The sequence below is a fragment of the Dipodomys merriami genome, unplaced genomic scaffold (genome assembly GCF_024711535.1).
Source record: "Dipodomys merriami isolate MVZ:Mamm:240054 unplaced genomic scaffold, mDipMer1.0.p SCAF_121, whole genome shotgun sequence".
Lineage (NCBI taxonomy): Eukaryota > Metazoa > Chordata > Mammalia > Rodentia > Heteromyidae > Dipodomys > Dipodomys merriami.
Genome location: NW_027202505.1, coordinates 947,703 through 954,896, shown reverse-complemented (window position 1 = coordinate 954,896; position 7,194 = coordinate 947,703). Strand labels below are relative to the sequence as shown.

The following is a 7,194-nucleotide window of genomic DNA, read 5'->3' as shown; positions in this document are numbered from 1 at the left end:
GTATTGGAGGAGGATGCCTTTGCTTCCCAAAACGCAGGTCTGGAGGAGAGGGCCACTAATTAGCCTCCTGGAAAGCTCAGGGCATCATCTGGCCTGAATATAGAGCCTGCCTAATCCCAGGTGGCCCCCACAAGCCACTCCAAAACACTAATCCACCGAGTCTGTTTTGTTCCAGTACCAAGAGTGTGAACTAAGATCCTAGGGTGCTGTCCCTGAGCCTTGTCACTCAAGCTAGTGCTCTACCACTTTGAGCCACAGCTCCACTTCCAGTTTTCTGAGGGTTAATTGCAGAGAAGAGTCTCACAGACTTTTCTGCACAGGCTGGCTTTGCACTAGAATCCTCAGATCTCAGCTAGGATTACAGGCACGAGACAACAGCACCTGGCTGAGTCTGGCTTATTTTGCTTAGCATTATGATCTACAGTTCCATCCACTTTCCTGCAAATGACCTAATTCATTTGAACTCCAGGCCTTGCCTTGCACTTGCTAGGCAGGTACATTATCATGTAAGCCACACCTCCAACCCCAATTCATTGTTCTTCATGTAGTATTTTGTGGCTGAAAATATGCCATTTTCTTTATCCATTCATCAGGTTGACTCTATAGCTTGGCTATTGTGAATCATGTTATGATAAACATGAGTGTGCACATAAAGACACTTGTATATCTATGTTCATTGCTGCACTATTCATACTATTCAAGTTGTGGAAACAGCCCAAATGAGTGCATGAGTGGATCCAAAACATGTGATCCCTATACATAATGGAATTTTACACAGGCATTAGAAAGAATATTGTGTCATTTGCAGGGAAATGGATGGACCTAGAACAAATCATGTTAATTGATGTAAGCCAAGCCGGGCGCTGGTGGCTCACGCCTGTAATCCTAGCTACTCAGGAGGCTGAGATCTGAGGATCGCGGTTCAAAGCCAGCCCGGGCAGGAGAGACCATGAGACTCCTATCTCCAATAAACCACCAGAAAACCGGAAGTGGCGCTGTAGCTCAAGTGGTAGAGTGCTCGCCTTGAGCTGAAGAGCTGAGGGACAGCTCCCAGGCCCAGAGTTCAAGCCCCACGACCAACAAAAAAAAAAAAAAAAAAAATTGATGTAAGCCAAGCTCAGAAAGACAAACAGCGCATGTTTTTTCATATATGCAGAAGCTACATCTAAAATACCTGGACATAAATTATACAGGTCTCAGGCTGGGAAGGTGGCTCACTGGTAGAGTGCTTGCCTTGCATGCATGAGGCCCTGGGTTCGATTCCTCAGCACCACATAAGCAGAAAAAGCCAGAAGTGGCGCTGTGGCTCAAGTGGTAGAGTGCTAGCCTTGAGCTGAAGAGTTGAGGGACAGCACCCAGGTCCAGAGTTCAGGCCCCACAACTGACACGCACACACACACACACACACACACACACACACACACACACAAAATAATACTTATCAAAATGAACTCCAGGAAATGAAATCAAGAGATTTTTTTTCTTTTTTGTTTCTTTCCTTTTCCATTTGTTCATTTATATGTCTTTGACAGCATAAAGGGAAGCACAGAAATGGACAAAAGATGAATAAATGCAGCAATGGTACTTCACTGAACACTATGTTGAAAATGAGCTATAGAACTTGTGGGTGGGGAGAGAGTGAGTGAAGGGGTGACACTTTCAAAAAAGGAATGTACTATTTACCTGACTTATGTAACTGTAACTCCCCTCTGTGTATCACCTTTATAATAAAAATACTTCCTAAAACATGAGTGTACAGTTATCATTACTGTATGCTGACACTACTATACCCAGGTGCCGGTGACTCACACCTATATTCCTAGCTCCTCAGGAGGCTGAGATCTGAGGATCATGGTTCAAAGGCAGTCCCGGGCAGGGGTGGGGAGGAGGCCAATTATACTTCAGCTTTTTGCTCAAGTTAGTGCTGTTCTATCAGGTTGAGCTACAGTGCTACTTCTGGTTTTCTGGTGGTTAATTGGAGATAAGACTCAATGACTTTCCTGCCTGGCTAACTTCAAACCATGATCATCAGATCTCGGCCTTGTAGCCAGGATTACAGATACCTGGCCACCTGCCTGTTTGAACTCTTTTCTTTTTTGTTGGTCATAGGGCTTGAACTCTTTGGCCTGGGCGCTGTCCCTCAGCTCTTCAGCTCCTGGTTAGAATTTTACCACTTGAGCCACAGCACCACTTTCGGCTTTCTGATGGTGATTGGAGGTAAGAATCTTAACAGACTTTCCTGCCTGGGCTGGCTTTGAACCATGTTCCTCAGACCTCAGCTTCCTTAGTAGCGAGGACTACATGCATAAACGACCGACAAGCGGCTTGCTTGAAGTTTTTTTGTTTTTGTCGGCCGTGGGGCTTGAACTCTGGGCCTGGGCGCTGTCCCTCAGCTCTTCAGCTCAAGGCGAGCGCTCTACCACTTGAGCTACAGCGCCACTTCCGATTTTCTGGTGGTTTATTGGAGATCGGAGTCTCATGGTATCTCCTGCCCGGGCTGGCTTTGAACCGTGATCCTCGGATCTCAGCCTCCTGAGTAGCTAGGGTTACAGGCGTGAGCCACCTGCGCCCTTAGGGGCCGAATCAAAAACTAAAGCAGACCAAGAGGTCCTACATGCTTCGCAAGTTCAGACTCTAAACTTGAAGAGACAGCCACTCATACTCGAGCAGACCCAAAACATATGCAATACTTAAAACACAACTAAGCTTTCTGTTTTTAAGACGCGATTGTTAGCCCTGCTAAGAGCAAGGCCTCAAAAAATTGGGTTAAGACTCAGAATTGTTCCTCTCCACGGAAATCTTTAGTAAAAGGCGAAAGATTTATACGATCTGAAGAGAAACCAGAGTATGCAGTTACGTCTGATCACCCAGCACTCGGGTAACTGCAACTCCTTCATCACCAACGGTCATTATTTACCCAAGATAGATGGTGACCTTTGCTCTTATGTCACATAATTCTGTGACTTTTTCTTATTTTAAGGGAAAAAAATCTAAAAAGAAAAAGAATCATGTTTTAATTTAAGCAAAGTCCTGAGTGCAATGCATTGTGGGTATGTAAATTATCATACGTAACCACACACACCCGTTTCCGGAAATTCCTTAAATAGTTCGATTTGTTTCCCCCGCGAGGCGTTGAGGCACCACTAGAGGGCGAAAAGGAAGCTAGAGTTACAGAAATATACCTGGTCCAACATAGAAGGGAGAATTAAGACTGCAGAAAGCCTGGTGTAGGTGGCTCACCCCTGTAATCCTAGCCACTCAGGAGGCTGAGATCTGAGGATCGGAGGTTCAAAGCCAGCTCCCGAAGGTAACTCCCAGAGACTCTAATCTCCAATAAACCACTCAGAAAACCGGAAGTGGTGCTGTGGCTCAAAGGAGCTGAGGGACAGCGCCCAGGCCCAGAGTTCAGGCCTCACGACCTACAAAAAAATAAATAAATAAAGACTGCAGAAAAGACTCGGATGTAATTAAGTGGTAGAGCACATGCTTAGCATGCACAGCGTTCACTCTTGGTTTCGTCGTTAGTATAAATAAATAATAAAAAATTTGAATCCAAGAGCCAGAGGCTCACACTTGAAATCTTAACTACTCGGGAGGCTGAGATCTGAGGGTCACGGTTCAAAGCCAGCAGGAAAGTCCAAGAGACTCTTATCTCCAATAAACCACTCAAAAGCCGCAAGTGTAGCTGTGGCTCAAGTGTAAGCTTGAGCAAAAGAGCATATATATATATATATATATATATATATATATATATATATATATATATATATATATATATATATATATATATATAATTGTCTAGGTACATTTATTTAACAAAGATTTGTTCAGCACTCCTTCTGAGAAATGTATGATACAGAACATTGGGTGTTGGGGCTGGGAAGGTGGCTCAGTGGTAGAGCGCTTGCCTTGCATGCATGAGGCCCTGGGTTCAATTCCTCAGCACCACATAAGCAAAAAGAAAAAAGCTGGAAGTGGCACTGTGGCTCAAGTGGTAGAGTGCTAGCCTTGAGCTGAAGAGCTGAGGGACAGCGCCCAGGCCCAGAGTTCAGGCCCCACAACAGGACCTCCTCCCCCCCCCCCAAAAAAAAAGAACATTGGGTGAACATTAAAGGATCCCCAAAATGTAAGGCAGTATAGATATAAAGTCACTTAACATTTACCCCAACTCAGATTTACTTTGGAAGCAATGGGGAGCAATTGAAAGGCTCTAAAGGAAAATACTATCAGATTCTTGTAAAGTTTTGTTTGTTTGTTTGTTTGTTCTTTTCAGATTGGGTATTTCAAAGTAGCAGCATCTGGTCATAGGGGTAAAGTTTTCCTATTTTTCCTCCCAAAAATTTCATGTGTTAAAGTCCTAATTTCAGAATATGCTTTATTTGGGGGGGGGGTCTGGATTGCCCTAGGAAAGTATATAAAGTGAGGAAAAACACAATTGAGGGTAGGTCCCTACAAAGCAGTGACACAAAGGGAGTCAGATGTCAAAGTCTGAGTAGAATCTGGTAGAGTTTGAGTTTATCTGCATAGTAAATTCCTCAGGCCAACCTAGGTGCCAGTAGCTCACTCCTGTAATCCTAGCTACTCAGGAGGATGAGCTCTGAGGAAAGTGATTCAAAGCCAGCTTGGGCAGGAAAATCTGTGAGACTCTTATCTCCAATAAACCCACCAGAAAACCGGAAGTGGCCTTGTGGCTCAAGGTGGTAGAGCCCTTGCCTTAAGCTAAAGAGCTCAGGGACAGTGCTCAAGCTCAGAGTTCAAGCCACCTGACCAACCAAAAAAAAAATTTTTTTTCCCCTCAGGCCAGCCTGAGGTACATACACGACGAGGCCTTGTTTCAAAAGCAAATATATGTGGAGCATGTGAAGGCAATTAGGAAGGCAGCAGACGTGAAAGGAGTGGTCAAGATTGTAAATGAGAGTTCAAATGAGGTAAGGACCACAGAGTCCATGAATTCACTACAGGGAAGTCATTGGTGGCCTCTGCCAGGCTGTTTCTATGGAGTGAGGATAAGGAAGGTCAGCCTTGGGGTGGTAACACGGGAGGAAGTGGAGGTGGAGCATGATGGTCAACTATAGAAGAGTTTTTTTTTTTCTTTTTTCTTTTGCCAGTCATGGGGCTTGAACGCAGGACCTAGGTACTGTCTCTGAGTTTCTTTTGCTCAAGGCTACCACACTACCACTTGAGCCACAGTGCTACTTTCAGCTTTTTCTCTGTGTGTAGTACTGAGAAATCAAACCGAGAGCTTCATGCATGCTAAGCAAGCACTCTACCACTAAGCCACATTCCCTGCCCATGTGGCAGGAATTCTTAAAAAGGTCAGTTAGCTATGGAAATATGGCTCAGTGGTAATGCACTTACCTGGCATGCCTGAGGCTGTGAGTTCCTTCCCCAGCATGAAGATAGAAAAGGAGGGCAAACCACACACACACATACACACACACACACACACACACACACACACACACACACACACACACACACACACACACACCACCACCACCACCACCACCACCACCACCACCACCAACAACAACAACAACAACAACAACAACAATTGTCTTGAAAGTGAAAGACCAGCTCTAGGGAGCCAGAAATTTGATAAAGGAATGCTTACTTAGCCAGAGGCCATGTGTTCACCATAAATAAGGAAATAACGTGGTTAACATGTTTAAAGGCTGATGGAAAGGAAGCCAGCACAGAGGGAGAGAATGAAGCTCCATGAGTAGAAATAATATCCTGGAAGGGATGGGAAGATGGGGGACGGTGGTATACATTTAAGGTGGGAATCTCCCCACTCCAATGATGATCATTGATGATCATTTATGTAGGTGCTCCTTGTTCCATCATCCCACTGATTCACCTCCTCCATCTTCTTTTTCCTCCATCTTCTGGCCAAGACAGAACCTCTCTTGCCCTTGTGAGAACTGAACCAACAGGAAATCAGGAAACTGAGCCAAACCTTGCCTATGAGCCCAGTATTACTTTGTATGCCTGTGGTTTGTTTTGTTGCCACTGCTAACGTACTAATATTTAGGAGGCCTGCTGCTCTCCAAGAAAGCATTCCATAATACCACCTCTGTGACTCATGCCTGTAATCCTACCTACTTACCTCCAATAAATCACCAAAAAACCAGAAGCAAAGCTGTGCCTCAAGAGGTAGAGTACCAACCTTGAGCAAAATAGCTAATGAACAGCTTCCAGGCCCCAGTACTGGCACCAAAAAATTAAAGAAAAAAAAAAAAAAGCTGCTTGACTTCCATTCTGTAGCTACATTTAATTGTCATCACACAGGGCTAGGTCAACATAACCTTTTTTTAATTTTTTTTTTTATTTTTTCTTTATTGTGAAAATACTGTATAGAGGGGTTACAATTACATGGGTAAGTTTTTTTTTATAATGAGTATATTTCTTTTTTTGGGGGGGGGGTCTGGTCATGGGGCCTGAACTCTGGTTCTGGGCGCTGTCCCTCAGCTCTTCAGCTCAAGGCTAGCACTCTACCACTTGAGCCACAGCACCACTTCCGGCTTTTTTCTTTTTGTTTATATGGTGCTGAGGAATCAAACCCAGGGCCTCATGCATGCAAGGTAAGCACTCTACCACTGAGCCATCTTCCCAGCCCCATGAGTACATTTCTTATCAAGCATTGTAGCCTTCTCCTTTGTTTCCCCTTTCCATCCCATCGTATCCCCCCCCCCCACCAAAGTTGTAAAGTTCATTTTTTTTTCTTATGTGGTGCTGAGGAATTGAACCCAGGGCCTCAGGCATGCAAGGCAAGCGCTCTACCACTGAGCCACCTTCCCAGCCCTAAAGTTCATTTTTTGACATAACTACTCGTACATCTCATTGTTGCAATGGGTCTTCCTGTATCCCTGTTTTTTTTTTTGTTTTTTTTTTTTTTGGGTCCGGTCGTGGGGCCTGAACTCTAGGCCTAGGCGCTGTCCCTCAGCTCTTCAGCTCAAGGCTAGCACTCTACCACTTGAGCCACAGTGCCACTTCCGGCTTTTTTCTTTTTGCTTATGTGGTGCTGAGGAATCGAACCCAGGGCCTCGAGCATGCAAGGCAAGTGCTCTACCACTGAGCCACCTTCCCAGCCCCTGTATCCCTGTTTTAACGATTTTGTTTTTTCCCTTCCCCTCCACATATACCAACATCATATATAGTGAAAGCAGGGGATATACCATGGGGGAGGGACAT

The 7,194-nt window shown here is 44.8% G+C and overlaps 1 non-coding gene across 1 annotated transcript; it reads right to left on the bottom strand.

Annotated features, from left to right (window-relative positions):
* Window positions 1-2,732: 2,732 nt before the first annotated feature.
* On the bottom strand, window positions 2,733-2,849 carry LOC138823690 (U5 spliceosomal RNA). Its single transcript, XR_011370872.1, has one exon. It is a non-coding gene; the product is annotated as a U5 spliceosomal RNA (small nuclear RNA).
* Window positions 2,850-7,194: the final 4,345 nt, after the last annotated feature.